The sequence below is a fragment of the Symphalangus syndactylus genome, chromosome 6, assembly GCF_028878055.3.
Source record: "Symphalangus syndactylus isolate Jambi chromosome 6, NHGRI_mSymSyn1-v2.1_pri, whole genome shotgun sequence".
NCBI classification, from domain to species: domain Eukaryota; kingdom Metazoa; phylum Chordata; class Mammalia; order Primates; family Hylobatidae; genus Symphalangus; species Symphalangus syndactylus.
In genome coordinates, this window is record NC_072428.2 from 98,586,620 (window position 1) to 98,608,556 (window position 21,937).

At 39.0% G+C, this 21,937-nt stretch overlaps 1 protein-coding gene across 44 annotated transcripts in view; it reads right to left on the minus strand.

Annotated features, from left to right (window-relative positions):
* Window positions 1–21,937, minus strand: part of NRCAM (neuronal cell adhesion molecule) — a 320,948-nt gene that overhangs the window by 272,593 nt on the left and 26,418 nt on the right. The window contains exon 1 of one of the 44 annotated variants that reach the window (XM_055283652.2): window positions 10,141–10,416. The exons of the other annotated variants lie outside the window; for them this stretch is intronic. The gene's annotated coding sequence lies outside the window, so the exon portion shown is untranslated. Of the gene's footprint in view, window positions 1–10,140; window positions 10,417–21,937 lie in introns of those variants that run through there. 44 annotated transcript variants of the gene reach the window in all.

The window sequence follows — 21,937 nt, forward strand, 5'->3', positions numbered from 1 at the left end:
CATCACCCCAGTCTCCAGCCACCAGGCCTGAGGACAGGTCACTTTTCCTTCATTCTGATGCCCAGCTCAGGGGTCCAAGACCCCATTTTGGGGAAGGAGGAGCATGATGGCTTCCCCCATGTTCTAATGGTTTCAACAGCATCTTATACGTAACCTGTAATAGACCCTTATTTTAGTAGTGAAAAATTAAAATTTAGCAAAATTTCCCCTGGCAAAAAAATTTCACACCCATAGAAGCTGTGAACACAAGGTTATGTTTACCTTGTTAGATAAAATAATATGCATAGACTTTTGGAGGACACCCAGATTCTAACACGATCTATATCATAATTTGCAGTTCTCACTACTAACTTCTAAACAAAAATTATGTTTTGCTTTTTCTTTTTATATCTTTCTTTTTAAAAGGTTGTATTTGAATGATTGATTTCCCACTAAATCAAGCCAAATATGTGTCTCACCTTTGACTTATTCCTGCCACTGCCTTGGGTTTGTTTTTAAATCATTACAAAAAGAAGAACCCTGAGCCATTAAAAACTATAGGCATCCCCAGCAAATAGTTCCTGACTCGAGAGACTCTCAAATCCATATTCTTAAGTTGTATTTTGGTACAACGGCTGCAACTCTGCGGACCTTGAATTTTCAATTTAAAAAACTTCATTAAAGTACAGATAGAAAAATATAAGCCCATATTAAATAGCCCTTGATTAAATTTGGGTCTGTTTCCTTATAATTCTAGTCACTATGACTGTATTTCACCCAATTTCTTATTAAGAAAAGTCTTGTAATAGTGGTTGTAGTATGCATTGATACTCATCCCACAAACCTTTAAAACATTACAAGCCATTTCATAGAAAGACTAGGGGATAATTTTCTTGGAGAAAAGATGAAGGTGAAATGTGAGAGTGCTCCTTAAATTTGATGGGTTTCTGGGAGTACAGTGGTTGGCAGTCCTCACTGTCCATGAAACTCCCTGGGGCACTTTCGAAAACAGTTCTGATGCTTGGGTCCCAATCCCAGGGCTTTAATTGGTCTGAGGTAGGGACTGGGCCTTGATCAATTTTTAAAGCTCAATCTAATATGCATTAGAGATAAACCTTCCCTGAAGGTAGATTTTACTTAAATACAGTACTAAGAACTTTGTAAGGAGAACTGTCCAAGGACAAAACAGGTCACCTCGTGAGGGTCAAGTCCTTTGTCACAGCAAGTGTGGAAGGGCGGCCTGTATGACTGAGCCCCTATCAGGGATAGTGGAGGAAGTGGTCCAGCATTGGGTGGTTCAGACCCTTGAAACTGATTTTTTCTATACTAGCTCTACTTTGGGTCAGTATTTAAGGTAAAGCAAGCAAAGAAAAACACCCTGTTTGCTATGTCATCCTTGAAACGAAATAGTTTATATAACATCTTTCGTATTATCCTGATAAAACTTGTTAACTTGCACATATAATCAGGTAGCACAAAATTTTGTTCCATTTTCAGTTTTATTCTGTTTTTTAAAAAAACTTTCCTTCTACAATGAATTGATTCTATTCTAATTGTTGATACTTTTTCCAACTTTCCACTACTTCAGCCTATGAAAGGCCTTTTTTAATAAGTTGGCATTTATTTTTTCTTCAATTCATAAAAATAATTCCTCATCCCAAATGTTCTGTGAAATGTTATTAATATAGGACTACCTGTGGATTTCTCTCCAATTATCTTTTTTTTTTTTCTTAAGCACTAACATGAAAATTTCCTCTAACCTTTTCTGGGAGATACATTTTGGCTCTTATTTAAAGGACGATACCTTTAAGGTTTTTTCCCCTCAAATTTAAATGCATGAATACTTGCAGGAGCTAACAGAATAAAAAGGAAAAGGTCCCTGAATGTCTCTATTGTTAGGTTGGGATTTTTAAAGTTTTGCTTTTTGTATTTCTTTGTAACTGGGATGATGTTAATACTATATGCTATTTTACAACTTATTTTTTAAATGTTACAACATGTGTTGAGATTGTTCCACATCAGTACACATGGGCCTAGATCTTTTTTATTTTTATAAAATAAAAATAAATACAATAAAAAGTAAGTGAGTGCAATGGTGCGATCTCAACTCACTGCAACCTCTGCCTCCTGGGTTCAAGCGATTCTCCTGCCTCAGCCTCTTCAGTAGCTGGGATTACAGGCGTGCGCCACCACGCCCGGCTAATTTTTTTGTATTTTTAGTAGAGACGGGGTTTTACCATGTTGGTCAGGCTGGTCTCGAACTCCTGACCTCATGATCTGCCCGCCTCAGCCTCCCAAAGTGCTGGGATTACAGGCATGAGCCACCGCACCCGGCCAGGCCTAGATCTTTTAACAGCCACACAGTATGGATGTACCTTAGTTTCATAACCATTCCACTGTTGACAGTACACTGTTGATAGGTACTTAAGTTGATCCATTTTCTTTAAGGAAACAGAACTACAGTAAACAATCTTGTAAATATGTTGATGTAAACACAGATCCCCCAAAATGGAATTTTTGGTTCAATGATTATTTACAGTTTAAATTTTGATTAAAAATATCAAATTGACTTCCAAAAAGGCTATTATGATTTATACATTCATAAATGTATAAGAAAACTGTTTTTCCATCTTATTGCCAACACTATATACCATCAATTTTCATTATTCCAATCTCAAAGGCGAAAAAAAACAACAACTGAGTCTTGCCAAAGTTTAGAGTATAAGCCAAAGCATGAGCAACTTTCTAGATTGTTGTTAAATTTTACAAAACAACAACAACAACAACAACAAAAAACTACGAAGCTAAATTATCACAGCAAATGTCTGAAATCTACACCCAAACCTGGCGTTTTGCTCAGATTCTAAGACTGTGTGAGATCTTTGCAGTAACTCCTTCCTCTGTTCCCCCTCATAATCACTTACTTTTTATTGTATTTTTAATGTTTTATTTTTATTGACAAATAAAATTGTATATAATGTACAACATTATGTTTTGAAATATATATGCATTATGGCATGGCTAAATCAAGCTAATAAATATATGCATTACCTCATATGTTTATCATTTTTATGGTAAGAACACTTAAAACCCACTCTTAGCACTTTTCAATACGATATGTTGTTAATAACTATAGTCATAATGTTTTATAATAGATCTCTTGAATTTATTCCTCCTAACTTGTTTTGTATCCTTTGACCAACATCTCCCAAACCTCCCTCCCTTTCCACCACCCCAGCCCCTGGTAACCACCATTCTACTCTCTACTTCTATGAGAATTTCTATGAAATCAGCTTTTTAAAGATTCTACATGAAAGTAAGATCATGTGGTATTTGTCTTTCTGTGCCTGGCTTATTTCACTAAACATAATGTCCTCCAGGTTCATCCATGTTGTCGTGAATGACAGGATCTTATTCTTTTTATGGCTGTATAGTATTCTATTGTATATATAGACTGCATTTTCTTTATCCATTCATCCATAGATAAACGCTTTGGTTGATCCATGTCTTGGCTATTGTGAATAGTGCTGCTATGAACACAGGAGTTCAGATATCTGAATATAGTGATTTCATTTCTTTTGGATATATGCCCAGTTGGATTGTTGGATCATATGGTAGTGCTATTTTTAATTTTCTGAGGAGCCACAATACTACTTTCCATAATTGCTGTACTACATTACATTCTCACCAACAGTGAACAAGTGTTCTCTTTTCTCCACATCCTTGCCAATACTTCATACCTTTCATCTTTTTGATAATAGTCATTCTAACAGGTGTGAGGTGATAGCTCACTGTGGTTTTAATTTACATTTCCCTGATGATTAGTATGTTGAGCACTTTTTCATATATCTGTTGCCCATTTGTGTGTCTTCTTCTGAAAAATGTCTATTCAGGTGCTTTGCCCATTTTTTTGCTTGGCTGTTTTCTTGTTATTGAGTTGTTTCAGTTTCTTATATATTTTGGATATTAACCATTTATCAAATGTATGGTTTGCCAATATTTTCTCCCATTCCAAATAATCCTTTCTTCTTTATAAATCCTTACCACTATAGCCTTTGAAAGACAACTCAAAACTCACCTCCTCCAGGAAGCCCTCCTTGATTAATTACCTTGATCTCACACATTTTTATTCTTCCTTTACTCTGATCCTTCAACACTTATATATTTAGTCTAAATTGGCTTTTAGATTTCCCTTTGTACCTTCCAATAATTCCAGTAAGACAGGAATATAGGGGGCAATTAACCAACAGACATCAATAAATATTTATTAAACATTTATTATATTTAGTTATCCAGCCAATAGAAATTCATTTGGTGCTGTATTGAGTCCAATTTTTCTGCTTTCCCAGGTTTGCCTGCCCCTCTCCACACTGTTGCTCTGGCTGCTTGCTCAGTGTAAAGTCCCTGCCACAGCCACCATCTTCTCTCCCAACACCATCAGCTGACTCAGCCTCTCTGTAGCTGATGGCTCTGACTCAGCCTCTGTCATGTCCACACTGCAGCAGGAGCTATAGCCCTGCACCCTCATCCTGTGTAGCTGCTATTATAGAGACTCTGGCTTCTTGAACCACTTCTACATTCCAACGAAGCACCCTGCTTTGGGGTATAGGATCTGGCTTCCCCAGAGGCTGATCAGAGGGTCATGGTAACATAATCTAAAAACAGGAACTTAAAACTTAATGGGGAAACCTTGACCAGTAAGAGACAGGAGACAAGAAGGAGCTAAAAGATGAATTCCTTGCCATTCCTTCTTGTGACAGACTGTTGCAAGGTACAGTGATCCCAAAGACCTGTCTGCAAGACAGTGTGTGTCACAGAGCAACCAGCTGTGTTTCCTTGAGAAGCTTTGGACAGCTTGGCAAAGCACTGTTACATATTATATTTGCCTGGCTTCCCCTGTTCCCTCACTATTTTTGTCCTGGAATTCCATCTCCTCATAAAGCCTTCTCAAGTGAGCTCAGATTCGGTTTTCTAGGGAACCGAGGCTAAGACAATTATCTACAAAACTTCTCCACTCTACATTAGACTAGCCTTGAGAAAGGGTACAAAAGAGGTATAAAAGAAATGAATTCCGTCCACGACAACCTCACAATCTAACTGGGGAAGCCAGACTCTACCCAGGTAACAATAAGTGAAAAAGACAAAGGAATGAATGAATGTAATCAGAGGACAAATTGTTCAGTGGTTTAGAAAATGGGAACCATTCGATACTACTCAGTGTACAGGGCCCAGAATAAACACAAAAAGTATTCACAGAGAAGAGGAAAACCATCAGATCTCACCCAGGGCAGACTGCTAAGGAAGAGAGGCTTAAAAAAACACTGGGAAGACAGAGAAGTGGGGAAGACTGCAGGGAGTTGTTCCCTGGAGAAGAGTCACCCTGGTGAAGCCAGCACAGCCACAACAGTGGGCGTGGTAAGGAGAAGCAGGGAGAGCCTGAAGGACAATGGGTTTCCCTGAACAGAGGGGCTTTCTGGGGAGCAGCAGGGAGAGCCCAGGGTTCATAGCAGAGGGCTGTGGAGGCAAGACAGAGGGGTTTGGAGGTGAAGGGCATTTGTTACTCCTCATATTACCACAGAAGAGATGAAAAAGAAAAAAAACACTCCATTTCTTAAGAGGTTGCAGTATAATATTCCCAGCTTCTCCCACACCCTCCATCACACCTGTGAGCCAACAGCACAAGGAGTTTGGGGGAAGAAATGAGGTCTTCTTGGCCCTGAGCCTTCTGGTCTCTCTTTCATATCTGCCATCTGGCAACGGGGGTACCTTTCCTCAGCAGGCCTGCCTGTGTGAGTAACAGCCTGCAGTAGGACTTCGAGGGTGACAATGTCTAATGGAGAAGAAGGCACCCGGAAGACCTGTGGCCACACGTCTAATCACTTCCCCAGTCAGCCTGAACTGTAATCAAGTTGGCACTTCTCCTTCAATCTGGTTTTTTTGTGTCGTCTTTCTCAAATGGCGCAAACTTGGGAGGCAGGACAGGAACGTTATTTAATGACTTCCTAAAACATCAAAAGGGGGCTTAGATCTGATGCAATGAGAAATGGGCACGGCAGGAAAGAAGCATGATAAGAAGAGATAATAAATGCTTCCTGATTAAACGGTTGCCCTACATCCTAATTTCTACACATAAAAAGGAGAAGAAGGCCAGGCACAGTGGCTCATGCCTGTATCCCAGCACTTTGGGAGGCCAAGGTGGATGATCATCTGAGGTCAGGAGTTTGAGACCAGCCTGGCCAACATGGGAAAACCCTGCCTCTACTAAAAATACAAAAACTTAGCCGGGCATGGTGGCAGGCACCTGTAATCCCAGCTACTCGGGAGGCTGAGGCAGGAGAGTCACTAGAACACAGGAGATGGAGGTTGCAGTGAGCTGAGATCACGCCATTGCGCTCCAGCCTGGGCAACAAGACAAAACTCCATCTCAAAAAACAAATAAACAAACAAAAAAAACCAAAAAGGAGATGAGAGGGCTCCGTGGCTTCCACATGGTTGCTCTTATGTAGTTCTTTTTACCCTCCAGTGTTTTTCACAGTGGCCCTCTCTGGCTATATTTCTGTCATGAAGTTTCCTTTTCCTCTGAGAGATGCTGCAAACATTTCAGAAACATTTCACTTGCTTCTTCCAGTCCAGAAGAATGATTCTTCCATGACAGAACGGGGCCAGTTGCTGATGTGAGCCCATCCCTCCAGATCAGCATGACTAAGATATTCATCTTCATGGAGCAAGAATAACTACAGGAGATTTGAATGCTGCATTTGCTTTAAATAAAACTGCAGATGCAATTCCAGGAGTAGGATAGAGACAGCAGAAAAACAGCACATTTCTTTTATAGTATCATAGTGTCTATTTTAATCAGTATATTACAGATGTTTTGAGACATTCTAGCAAAATTGACATGGTTGACAATGCTAGACAGAACTGCCTCACGGGGGAAAAGAGGAAAAGATTAAACCACAGGCGTGTGGCAAAGAAACCTGCTTTGTCAGAACTATGCTTTGTCATCACCGCTGAGATCAGAGAGCTGTTTCTATGGCAGCAGGCAACATGTTCTGGCCAGGAGACAATCACGTAGGGATTTTTAATTTCATTTGATGTCTAATTGCCTACTACTTTGGGAAAGAGACAAATAATAATAAAAAAGTCTTCCTTAACTAGACAGACTAATACCCCCAAGGAAAAACTTGGGTTTTTATAGTATGCTTTTCAAGATTTGAATTTCATGTCTGGGTAGTTGAAGGCATAGGACCTTCTCCAACAAGGCAGAATGAAACCAGTAAAAAGGAAAGGAAACTCAGATGAAATTTCTGTCACTGCAGAGCAGTTCACACATCCTGTTAATTACTATTGCCATTCATAATTAAGGGAGGTTCCTCATGGATCTTACTAGCCCTGCTATCAAACAGCACCTACTCTTGCAAACCATTGGAAGAGGTTGTGCTATTTATGACAGGTCCCTCCCATTTCAGATCCATGCTGTTCATTTCCCTGAGCAATTAATGGACATTACAAACACATATTCTCCAGAGAAATTCCTAGTTTGGGAACATCACTTTTCAGATGTTGCTACTGTTGTCACTGACCATTTATTTCAATGTTTCCCATCTTTCCTTAAAGAGTTAAGTGATTGAATGTCTCATGATTCTCTGCTTTTGCAACACAACACGCTTCCCTCAATTTGATCAAGTAATACTGGTGCTTCTAAGGATCCTTTAAGCTAATAGCCAACAGTAGCCTATTATAATTGCTATGGAGATGTCTTAGTTTGTTCGACGCTGTTATAAGAGAAAACCTGAGACTGGGTAACTTATAAGGACAGAAATTTATTGGCTCACAATTCTGGAGTCTGAGAAGTCCAGTACCAAGGTGCTGGCATCTGGTGACGACCTTCTAGTTGCATCATCCGATGGCAAAAGGCAGAAGAACAAGAGAGAGCAAGAGAGAGACAGGGAAGGGGGCCAAACTCATCCTTTTATAATAACAACAATCCTACCTATAAGGGTGGAACCCTCATGGCCTAATCATCTCTCAACAGTCCCACTTCTTCACACTGTTACAAAGGCAATTAAATTTCAACATCAATTTTGGAGGGGACAAACATCCTAACCCTAGTGAAAGAAAACAAATAATTTTCTGGTAACTGAGGTAAATATTCTAGCAATTTGATTGGGAGTTCATGTCATAATGACCTATAATTTTTTCTTTTTAATTCAGATGTCAAGAACTCAACTTCTAAATCTGTGGACACTGGGCAGATGGCTCTTCCTTTTCTTTTTTTTTCCGCTCTTCTCTTTTTCACTCTCTTTCTTTCTTTTTTCTTTTGCAAGGTACAGAGGTGACACTGGTGTTAATACCTGGTTAAATACCACTCATGGACAGTCACTCATCGCCCAGCTTTCCAATACTATGGCAGCCCTTAAGCGGCAGTGAATTAACAATTTGTACACAAAGTGGTCAACAATTCTCAATATCACAAACCAAACTGCAATCTTTTAGCCTTTTAGCACTGAAAGTTGCTATCACTAACACTGAGCCAATGGGATGAACCCTGACTTCAGCAGAGGAATAAAAGCATGGAGCTCTGGAAGCCCCTCTGCTCTTACATCATGCCCACAGAAGCAACACCTGTGATACGCAGACCAAGAATGACTTCTAGGTGATCAGCAGTGTGGTCACCCAATTCCTTGAGTCATGGCTACCACAGATCTGCATTTCTGTGGTCTTCCCCACAGTTCAAGGCCAGTGCAAAAGGACTTGCTGACTTGTACTTCTGGAGATTCTCTCCAGAAATTGGTAGAGATTCTCTCACCAAACAAAAGATTTCTGTGCTTCTATGAAGCACACACTATCAAAGCATCTTTTGAGAAGAAAGACAAGCCCACTCACAGAATAACATGCAGAAGGGCATCTCCAGGGACACCAATCACGGCTAGGATCTTAGGACAAATGTTTTCCTGAAGAACATAATAATAGATGGGACAAGCGATGACATTCTGACTTGAAGTGGTCAGCACCACAGCCTGCTTGTGAAAGCAGCATTGGCCTGACCACACACTGGCTGGGAAGGGAGAGGTCTTTTATCTGGTATACATATTATACACACACACACACACACACACACACACATGCACTGAAAGTTGCTATCACTAAGTACATATATATTCACCCATGTATGAACAATTATTGAGCACTTAAGCACTTAGAAAATACATCACCATCCTCATTTTCAAGTTATAATGAAGGCCCATACTTAACATGATTGATTAAAACGGTTCAATATAATTTCAACATTTTAATACAACTGTGTAGATTTTTTCCCGGCTTATTTTACAGCATAAACATTTATTTGACCATCAGCGTATAGGCTTTTGAATATGACACAAGTAACAAGTCTAATAATATCATGCCACGCAAATATTCTGGGAAAAAAATCTGCTCAAAATTTGAAAAATCAAGTTTTTCAGGAATGACCCTTCCCTACCCATAACTTCCAAAAATATCCCCTAGTCCTTCTGATATTGAGAGGCACTAATAGGATATATGTATACTTAACTAGTTTCACACACACACACACACACACACACACACACACACACACACACAAATCACCCTATGTCCGCTCTGGTTAGGGCTTATCATATGTATTTCCTTTCATCACCATCTGATTCATTGCTTCATCTTTCCTTTAAGTGAAAGGAGTGCCCTCATCCCCGTAACTGTTCTTAGAAGATAACATTAGTCATTGTATTCCTACAATATGCTTCTCATCTGGCAGTTAATTTCCCCAGAGGGTACTGCGGACATTTTATTTTCAGATAATCTCCAATTAGCTTCCTCTCTTCGTTACCCTGACCAGCTCACTTTCATAATTTTCTCCTATACATCCTCCTCCTCTTAATATATTTCTTACATCGCAGGGAAGAATATGATTTATATTGCTTTTCATTTACCTCACTTCTTTCCTGTTTACCTACTTGCTACAGATTTTGCATTTTAATATCCAAAACCCAACATAAAATAAAGCTACATGTTTCATCAAATGTTGCTCTTCCCATCTGAGCTCACTTTGCATTCAGTCCTTTTCTTTATGAGTTTGGCAATACATGTTGAGGATGTACTCACAAACAGGCATGCTTAAGCCATACGAGAGTGGGAGCTCACCTAGGTGCTCTCATTTCAAAGGCACTTCTTTTCTCTCAGAAAGTTACATGTCTCCACTTTCATGTCCACACCCAAAATTCCTTTATCCAAGATAAAAACTTTTAATGTCAAAACCAGAGATACAGTTTAAAGCAGAACAGGTAAATAAATAACTTAAATTTTCACTAGTGGATTAAAGTTGGATCCTTTCTTGAGAACAGGTTTTGATGTCAGGGTGAGGGTGTCCAGTAGCCATTAAGTCTCTCCAGGTGCACCTGAGAGAAGGGAAATGAGTGTATGTAAAAAGGAGAAACTGAGGCCACTGAATACACTTCACTTGGTTTTCCATTTTGTGTACAACACAGTCATCTTCTAGTTATTTGGTAGCAAACCAAGAATTTACAAATTTAAGTACTTACAAATATTTTAGTTCCATCGTGTGTGTGTGTGTGTGTGTGTGTGTGTTTATTTTAAATTTTCAAGTATTTGAATCTACAAAAGAATATCCTTTCAGAACATCTGTACCCAGTTAAGGAATCTGGGAAAGAAAACAGAAGTGGACTGAAACGTGTTGGTCTTATCTATGTCTGGCCTTTATGAATATCTTGATCATCATCAAAAATACCTCTTTAGTAGATATTACTATAGAGATTCTGCTTTCCAGACACACACAAATCCTTGCAGACACTTGATGTGTGATGAGTGTCTCTTTTATGCATTTCGACGTCTGAGGTCTCTATCCCCAAACAGTGAGCAATACTTTGCTAAAAATAAACAGTCTGTGCGTTCTGAATAAATGGAAAGGTCTTACCATATATGAATTGCTGATCTTTAAAGTAAATAAATAGGCAAATAGATTCTTATTCACATTTCTTCTAGCCACAAATTTTAAGGAAATCCTGCAGTCCTTTACAAGGGGGGGTGAGTTTCTCATCTAGATGGGAAGATATGACAACAATTTCCCCATTCACAAAACATTTCCTATCTCCGAAAATACCCACTGCCCAATTACTCATTTTACACTTATTCTGTGTGAATTTACATTGTGACTTGGCATTTTTAGGCATCCGTGCTTCCTACTGGTTTCCTTTGGTCCCCACTGGTTTCCTTTCTTAGGTTTTACTGAGTCTCCCAAAGACCAAAGTAGAAACCCCATTAATGCGTGCACAACCTAGATGGCTCATGCCCTTAGTTTTACATTCTTTCCATTGCATGACACTGTCTTGGAGCTCTTTAAGGAAGCATCTTTCAAAATCTTGTGTGTGAGAGAGAGAAAAGAGTCACAGAAGGAAATGTAGAATGGGAAGAAACTATTCATGACAAATATTTCTTTAATATAGTAAGAGCATGTTGGTAGAAAAATAAAGACCACTTGATAACTAAAGGTTAATAAAAACCACAACTGTTGGAAAGCAAAGACATAACTTCATTCCCCCACATACCCCAAAATAGCATACACAGAAAAGCAACTCTACATAGCCAGTTAAGATGGATTAATTATGCCTCTACTATGAGCTCCACATTATGGTAGGTGCTTAGGGAAAAAAGGCCGTAAGTGTATGTATGTATATATGTGTGTGTATAAAATTTGTGTAAAACAATATAAAAGAATAATAATCTTATGTTAAATGGAGTGGAATAGGCTGAAAGCATTAGGAGAGAAATCAGTGTGAGCCGGATATTCGTATATTTTAGCTAATTTGCAAAAACTCATCTTTGACTAGTCATGCTAAAGTATTGCCTATAATATCACATGCCATTTCTCAATGTTTACATGTCTCATGATCATATATTCAAATGTTTATAATTATTCAATAATATAGACCATTGCAAAACTAAGTCATCCACAATGGGAAATGTAATTCAAACCTGTAAACCTACTGAAAATGGACTGAAATAAAGAATGTGAAAGCATTTTGTAGAAGGAAAAGTATTATTCATGAAGTATTAGAATCATTATTACTATTGTCATCTTTGTCATAAGATTACTTGAAGAAAAAAAGCACGAAGTTAAAATAAAAAAGGATGTCAATTCTGTTTGTTTATTAAATAAAAGAGGCAGGTATTGTTTTCCCTGTATTCCAGATAGGGAACTGAAGCTATTCAATCTACAACTTAAGAAAAATCAATTGGGTAGTAACCACTGACAGAGTAAATCATTTTGCTCTTCAATCATCTTGCATTTCTGACCAAACTGCACAGTTTATTTTGAGAACTCTGTGGTTTTAGTTCAGGATTTTAGGAGTCTAGAGAGACTTCTGACCTGCCCTGTGGAGATTAACGACATATTTAATTCTGTTTGTCTAACAGCAGGCAAAAGATCAGACTAGCAGAATGGCAGCAACCTTTTCCATTAAAACGAAGGTATGTTTATGGCATGCCACATACAGCGGAACAGTAGTCAAAATAGTCAAAACAGATCTATGGGAAGTGGAGATTCCAACCTCCTCCACAGCAAAATACATTTCATTGATAACACCTCCTCCAAGAGCCACTTCACGAGTTCTTAGGTCAGAGTATGCTCCTCCCTTCTAAGCTGCAGTACCAGTCCCACGGCCTTCAAGCTCTATGTTCCATTCTACAACAAATGTTTCAAATAAATTCCATCATGACTTAATGTTCTAAGCTTAAAATGCCATGTTATAGTAGCTAACATTTATTTAGTGCTATATGCCAGGCAGTGCAGTAAACACTTTACATGGATTATCTTATTTTATCAACTGTTTTGGGAGCTGGGACTATTATTACCCCTATTTTCACACATTAAAAAATCAATGCGAAAGAAACTAAAAATCTTGCTTAAGGTCACCCAGCTTAGTCACTTACTGAATACTCACTTATTGTATCCCTTTGGCCCAAGCTCTTTTATGTACATGAAATCTTTCAAACAAACTGAGAAGCAGAGTGTATAATATAAAATACATCACCCAACTTTGACAAGTACACTTAAAGTAAAAGATACAGATCATCCTTTATATAAAGATACATTTTAAAGTATAATGGGGTTTCTCAATCAAAAAGAAAAGGGCAATAGGAAGCTGAGGATTGAAGTGAATCTACACCCCCATAAAAAAAAGTCCTACTAAGCACAGTGCCAGGCATTGAGAAGGTGCTTAATAAAAGTTCACTGAACATGTAACAATATTTTCCTATCTAAATATATAAAAGAGGCCAGAGAAGATCATCTGAATAAAAACGTGACTGTCCAATGAGGAGCAATTCAGCCATGTTCTGTAGTGAAAGAGTTACCGTTTCCCACCTGCCCTGACTCCCACCTTCCCTGGCTGCAGTAGGTTGGTCCTCTCATTTCAGCCCCCCATCTTAGCCTTCAGCAGCCAAGAGAAGGGGCCACTGCACAGGCTGAGTGCAGGGGAAAGCATCCTGCCTCCTGCCCAGGGGAACCTAGGCAGGATGTGAAACAGAGTTAAAGACAGTGGTTACCTCTGGAGAGAAGGGAGGGGGATATAGTTGAGGATGGGACTTGAGAGCTATTGGTGACTTTCTGCATCTTCAGCTTGGTAGAGAGGACAGTGATTCTCATTATGTCCCTCTTTATCTTTTTGCATATATGGAATAATGAAATATATACATAATACAAAGATCAGAGCTAGCTGAGGGGAGAAAGGATAGTGAGTCAGGAAAGGAAGTAAATGAAAGCATAAGAAAGATGAAAATTAAGAAGGAAAGGAAAGTGAAGAAGAACGAGTCAGGTGGATTGGGTAGGAAGGGAGGACTGAGGCAAGAACACAGCCCTCAGCAAGGATCTCTTAACAAAAGTGGGGATGGGGGTGGAAATCACCTGATTCAGAGAGGAAAGGAAGAGGCACACATAAAATGAGAAAATCATGAGTGAATGATGAGATAAAAATAAAAGGTAACTTCAAATATGACTATGTGCTTTGAGCTTGCGTTAAAAGAGAACTACAGCAGTGGGAACAGAAAAGGTTTGACTGATGAGGGAGGTTCCAAAATACAAAACCAAGAAGCACCTCAGTCGTTGCATAAGTCTATATTCCAGATAACAAAGATACATGTTAATACTTTAAGCTCTGAACTTTATTTTTGGTGGCAATCGTGCTAAAACATATTACACTTCATGACCTTCTTAAACAGAATCCGACCTGTTCTCTACCACTCAGTGTCATCACCAAGAACCTGGGTGATAACACTCAGGGGCTATTGCTTGCTGTGGGAGGGCTAGGGCCCCCGCCTCCCAGGCTAGAAACACCTAGCTACAGGGAAGCCACATAATTGACACATGCTGACATCAGAGAGTTGAATTCCTTTTTCTGGAAGTTGATCTTAAAGTTTGGCCCCAATGAACATAGGGACAAATCCCACATCTAAATCTGTTAATACCACTGTCATCCCCTCTTCTCCATGTGCTTCTCCCTCTCTTCCAAAAGGAAAGCACATATTCCAAATGTGCCCCAGGGCAGTTGTTCTGATGATCAATCACACTCACCTCTTTGAGCCCACCGACCTTGGATTATGCACTCACATGAAAGAAAAGAAACCTTATCCTTCACAGCCAGAAATCTTCGGGCCCCAATGTAGCCCAGTGCTGACTGACCAGTTAGAGCTTATCAGCTTTCCTACCAGGAGTGGGGCATCGAAGAGAGCTGGTGAGAAGGGAGTGAGCTAGAAACTGCCCCCTCAGCCCCACGTGGTCTTCCTGGTGAAATAACTGAGAAGGTAGCCATTCAGTTTAGTAAGAAAGATGAGGTGCTGGAAAAACTGCCTGTGTGGTGGCCTCCTGGAAACTCTGGAGAGAGGGAAGTCAGTCAGAGGTATGGCTGGTGTCTCAAACTGATAATTACAGTGCATCAACTAATCATTTGAATAATGTGTTGCCCATCAGGCAAGGGATGGGCTTGTGTTGCCCATCAGGCAAGAAAGCAAAGACGTGTGGAAGCAGAAAGGGGCCCATTACACAATATGTTAAAACACATCATTTTCAGACTTCATAGTTTTTGTCAGTGGGGTTTACACTATTGTTCTTGATTTTTAAAACTGAATGTAGGTTAGTTCTATCTACACCTGGAGTGCAATACTTCTCAAAGGTGCCTGAGTGAATAGTCATTTCAGTGAAATTGAATAATTTATTCTATCATGAAAATATCAGGGGGGAAAGAATGTACTGGAAACTGACCTGTCTTTAAAACATGTATAATTATTAAATCCCAAATCTGCATGTTATTTTTGAGCAGCAATATGACTATAGCTGTATGAGTCCAATGTATAATAGAGTATATATGAAATATACATTACATTAGTGTATTCGTTTTGTTTCATCTGCAGCCTTTCTCAAGCGGGATTCCAGTTACTTCTGAGAGAATTAAGCTCTGGAGAAAATTATTTGCATGATTATTTTCTCAATTCTCTCAAGGATGGTACATAGCTAGTGCATAGATAAGAAGTTATTTCATTACATTCAATTAATGCCTTAGGACATTAGAATTCAGTAAAGTCTTTCCCCAACCCCTCGATTTCATGGAAATTTTTTGCAAGCATGTGCACACGAGCAATTTTCTGGGGTGAGATGACATAGCTTTCATCAGATTTTTTAAAAGATTATAACCCAAAAGGTTAAGAACCACTTTGCTAGAATATTAGTAAGATCATAAGAAAATATGATGGTAATGGAAGAGAATAACTCAGAAGAAGTGGAACATTAAAAGACAAAGTTTTATTTTCCCAACTTTTATTTCATAGATATTTCCAAATTCATTTTGATTATTTTCTCCCAATATACATGGAGATTGAGACCCCTGCACAATACTAAATCCCAAAGATTTATCTCCTATGACTCTGCAAAGTGGGAATCTGGCCCCAGAAGAGATGATACATGTGCAGTGTTTTAAATCAGTGGGTTTTATATGTGGTGATTTGGGAGGGCTTTCAGGTTCAAAATCATAGTGTGTCCATTTTCCTCAGAATCTATTATGAGTCTGTCAAGATACAGAAATCTATCCCAACAATTTTGCTGCCTCAAATAATTATCCCTGACTTTATAGTTCTTACATATATTTAAAACATACTTTCATCCACCGAATAGATCCAAATTCAAGGTCATAAATTAAATCACAAAATAGCAACCACCTAAACACAAAAAAAAATCACATTGACCTGTCTGGCTCTGGAGATGATACTGGCAAACCGTGTGTTGTTATTATTATCATGACAGATTAACTGTTGACACTGTACATTATCTAGGTGCGTCCTGAACAGAAATAGCTGGAGAGTACATGGTTCACACATCAGACAGAAGTCCAATTACTAAGGAAAGCCTCAGAGACTTCCCCTCAAGAGGGTTCTGGTTCTCTCACTGCCGCTATTGCTCCTGGCTTTCTTTCGAGTCTAGAGCAACTGGTCTAAACTGCTGTTTTATTTATGAGAAAGGAATTTTTTTAATGTATATCATACAAAGATGACACTAATGCATTAATCATTTTTAAAAAGGGATTCAGATTTTCAAGAGAGAACAATGAATGACTCCAGGCATGCCTGAAGCAGGTCTGATTATGTCTGTGTGACTACGAAAATAGCTACATCTCTGTCATCAGAACTAGACATGAAGTAGAATGTGGTTACGTGTCTAATTTTATGTTCATTTTATGAGCTGCAGCTACACAACTCTTTCACATATTATAGTCTCTTATAAATGTATATGCACTCCTCTCCCCCAAAACTCTAGATGTTACGTGGGGACAATAAAACATACCTTCTTCATTACTGTGCTCTAGGCACAAGGCTTAAACAGAGTGAGCACTTGATACTTCCCCTTTATTTTAATTGTCCAAAATAACTGGTTAACCAAATGCCTTTATAATTCATAAAGCATTCAAATGCATAATGCCCACAGGGAAATCCATTTTACTCCGACCAGATGAAGTCTGCACCATTTTTTCTTTCTCTGAGCAGAAGCCTTATTCAGGGTAAGGCTGAAGCCCACCCCCCTTATCAAACAAGAAGGTCTAAGATGGGGGTGAAAAGCCAGCTACATTGATCAGAGGAGGCCCTGACTTCTTTTCCCCATCAGCAGATTAAGACCACCTGTCATTTGGCCTGAATAAAGGGCACACAAGCACATGTTATTAAGCAAGCAAAACATGTAATTATCTCCACAACCCAAAATAAATACTTTAGTATTATTTGTTTTTCAAATATCTGTAAAACCAGACTTCAAAGGCCATAAATATTAATGGAAGTGGGTCGGCAACAATGTGTAAAACACTGTGGGATGTTCAGATGATACATGCATCCTGCTTACAGCTGGCAGTTTACTATTCCTTGAACAATGCTTTCATCATCTTAGTTATTGAATCAAAGTCTGTTATTGCTCCCCATTGTGCAGTGGAGTACCAACTTTTGACTAAGGAAGTTTATTACAATTTGATCCACTTTATTCATCCAATCTACTTCTCCATATTCCGGCACCGAAGCTGTGCTCTACTCAAGCCAGTATTACTTACTGTTTCATGAATATGCCTTTCCTCTAGAATGCCCACTCTCTAGGCTCCTCACTCCAAATCCTAGGGCAACTGAAGGCCCATCTCCATTCCTTTTTCTTCTAGGAAGGCTTCTTCACCCTTGCCACCTCCAAGGATTACTCCCTTCCCCGAAGATCCAGGGCATGCATAGTCTCTTCTCCAAAACCCAGGGCTTAATTAATGAACAATACAGGCAGATCGAATTATTTCTGGTGTGCTAGTCCTCGCTCCTGAACTACATGAGTTCCTAGAAAGCGAACACTCCCTGTGCCTCTGACAAGGCTGCTGTAATTGAATAAATAATGGATAAATTGTCTCACCCATGTTTTTACCGACAAAAAAAATGTATTCTTGAGTTTAGTGGTTCTCAAACTTGAGCTTGCATCAGAATCACCTGGAGGGCTTGCTTAAAACAGATTGCTGGGTGCCACCTCCAGAGTTTCTGATTCAGTAGCTCTGGGATGGGGCCTAAGAATTTGCAAGTCTACAAAGTTCCCAGACGATGCAGATGGTGCTGGTTTGGGGACTACATTTGAGAACTAGTAGTATGACTCACTCACATGAGCAGAAGATTCTAAGTGGCAGGAAAAAGAATACAGCATAAAATACTGGGAAAAGCACATGGCAGGAAGACAGAAAAACTAGCCTCTTGGATTGTCCTCTTACTAGCCACTACCTGGCCTTGGCATGGTTTCAGTTTACTTTCTCATGTGTAAAGTTAGAACAATATTGTCTACCACACTGCCTAAGACTTGCCAGAATCCAGTGGATCAAATGAGATTAATAAGGAACAAATATACATGAAAGCACCTTGTAAAGTAAGTTACAAGTGTGCCTGGCACATTACAGGTGTTTCATAAATATTTATTGAATTTAGTTATTGTTCGGCCCAATATTTCAACTTTAAGTCCAGTTTTTTGAGACATAGATTTGTTCTTCAGTACAATTCCAATGGCTGGAGAGATACTTTTATGAAGATTAACAATTACAAGTATCACCAATTTTACCTTTAAGAAAAAGAATGTATTTATGATTTTACCATGCTCATTTCACTAAAAATAGCTAAACTCTACCATATTCTCTGCTTATATATAAATACTTCAAAAAAGAGATCAGAACCTTGAAACCCTTTACTCAAAAGCAAGAGATAACCATTAATACAAAAATCTTGCGAATTCTTTGTCTAGAAATTATTGGCTGGCAAACTAAAGTGATTGTTTTAAAAGTAAACAGCAAATCCAAGAAACTCCACCAAATACAGTTATTTCAATCTTGCTCTTGATTCATTGTCCTTAACTATTTTACTGCCATATCTTATTTTATTTGAGTGATTAATCATCAATCAAATTTCAAGGCTCCCCTGTGGCCTCATAACCTGCCAATTAGGAAAATGAAATGTCTCCTTTGCCAGAGCTAAGATCCATGACCTTCTAAAGTATGTATAATAAAAAGGGGTCATGGGTCATTAATGACAAATGAGCTTTGTGATGGATGACTAAAACCAGAGAAAGGACAAGATAAAGCAAAAGGAGAAACATTTTAGAACTTCATAGAAATAGAAAGGATATAAAAATCTAGAAATATCTTCAATGACATTAGTCACAACACCATGCTATTTATTATATTATACATATAAAAACCATTCATAGTTTTTCTACACACTGTTGAGAAAAGAAAAAGTGGCCTTTAAGTATATTTTTCGCTAAAAATAAAAAACAGCTAGAGCATGGTGAAAAAAATTGATTAAATAGCCTGTATCAGCTGTGCCTAACTAGTGAAAGTATACAGATGTTGGCATTTTTGCCCTGTTTTTTCTTCCATGATACATATTTTAACATTCTAATGAAGAGGAAAAGCATGTAGACCAACCTGTTGCCCCAAGGAGTAGAGAGCGAGGGCTTTGCACAAGTGACCTTTCAGCTTGTGAGAAGACTATATGTTCCTGTGAATAAACTTACAGAGGCTGCAAATCAAACAATGCTGAGATCCTTGGACAAAAGGAAGGCAGAGGAGGAGAAAGGGCAAGAGAAATTGACAGGCGTAACAGAGAAGGGTCCCTTCTGTGGGCAAATCTGTAAACACCAAAAACAGAAGCTTTTACAGAAATTGTCCTTGGTACCAATGTAACTAGCTTTATGAAGTTCAGTAAGTATGTTTAATAAAAGATGGGGCTCCATTTCTTTCAGATTTTGAAATTTTTCATACTCTTTTTTTTCTCTCATCTTACTTCGTTTGCACCTATTTTCAGTTCCTGTTTGGTTGGCAGAAAAGTGGAGACATTTATTGATTGGAGGGCAAAAAACACAATACTCGGTAAAGACAAGAAAAAAAAATTTTTGGAATTTTGACATGCCATTGTGACCTAAAATTTTCTTTTCTTTTTTTCTTTTTTTGTTAAAGGCTTCCAAGGATTGTCAAGGGTCCCATTTCTCCAGACCATAAAGAGGAAACTCAGTAATGCCGCACAAGCGCTGTTTTGTTCAGAGGGCATGGTGAAATATACATTATGTTCTATGTATGTCCTTAATTGACAACATTTAATTTTTAAAAATTTAAATTGCAAAACAATACCAACGGTCAATGTGAAGGAATCTCCTCTTTAAACTGGATTTTAAACTGGGTGTTTCTTTTTTCTTTTTTTTTTTTTTTGTGAGACAAAGTCTCACTCTATCACCCAGGCTGGAATGCAATGGCACGATCTTGGCTCACTGCAACCTCTGCCTCCTGAGTTCAAGTGATTCTCCTGCCTCAGCCTCGTGAGTAGCTGGGATTACAGACGCCCGCCACCACGCCTGGCTAATTTTTGTTTTATTAGTAGAGACAGGGGTTTACAATATTTGGCTGGTCTCAAACTCCTGACCTCAGGTAATCCACCCATCTTTGCCTCCCAAACTGTTGGGATTATAGGCATGAGCCATTGTGCCCAGCCCGGATGTTTCTTTTAAAAATACACACTCCCCACACAAAACAAAGACTGGAATTCATTTTTACCTTGCCAATTGCAAATTATTAAATTGCAAACAATCCAAGATAATTGTTTCAGGGTGCCCATGATGTTTCCTCACATAGGTAAGTTCCCCCAGTGACATGTACGGTGACTTTTTCATTATTCATTCAACACATATTTACTAGGAGCCTAAGGTGTACTGGGTACTATTTTATGTGTTGGGATGCAAAATCTCAGGCCTGTGCAGCTTAAACTTCTATTGGGGAGAGACAAGCTAAATAAGAAAATTACGCAGTATTTAAAAGTGGTAAGTAGAATAGAAAATGAAAACACTACAGCAAGCTAAAGCAAATCAGGAGTAAGGGGTGAGGAGGTGAAATTTAAATAGGGTCAGCAGCTTAGATCTCACTAAAAGGTGACATCAGAGGAAAAACATGAAAGAGGTGACAGAGAAATGGACAAATAGACCTAGGGAAAGAAGGTTCCAGACACAGGGCACAGCCAGTGCAAAGGCTGATGGCAGAAGCAATGCCTGGTGTGGTCGAGGCTGAGCACAGGGGCTGCAGAGCTGAGTTGGGGGGTGCACAAGGAAAGATGAGGCCAGAGAGGCAGCAGGGGTCATGTCCTGTAGTATGTTGTGGGTTTGGTTTGTTTTTGTTTTTGGTAAGAATCTTGCTTTTTCTAAGAGGAGTGGGTTGGTATTAAAGTTATTTACAGTGTCATGATCTTACTTTCATTGTTAAAGGATCCTCTGTTGGCTATGTTGAGAAGATGTAGCACCAAAGATAAAAGTAGAGAGAACAGGAGGCTCTCACAATATCCAGGCATGAGACCACAGCGGCTTGATCCGGGATAGAACCAGTGGTGATGGAGGGAAGGGGTCCACTTCCAGATATATTTAGAAGGTAGAACAAACAGGGATCTCCCGATAGATTAGATGTAGGGTATGGAAGAAAGGAAGGAGTCAAGCATAACTTCAAAAATTTTGACCCACGCAAGTGAAAGGACGGGGCTGCCAGAAACTGAGATGAAGCAAGTCCGGGCTGGGGAGAAGAGCAGGCAATCAGTTTGGAAAACATTAAATACAAAATACTTCTTTTAATATATCCAGTGGCTAGAACCAAGTAAATACAGATAATCTCTCAATCATCCAAAATAATTAGCTATGTACACACACACACCTCTTTGCCTGTGAATATTCTGATTTCTCTGCCTAAGATGCCCTTTTACCTTCTTTCAGTCTGGCAAACTTCTAATTATTTACCAAGAGCCAGGTCAAAAACCACTTCCTCTGTGGTGATTTTAACAACTTTCCTAGGAAGAGTAGCCATTGCTACCTCTGTTCTTCAACAGCGTTTGGTAGCTGCTGAAACTCCAG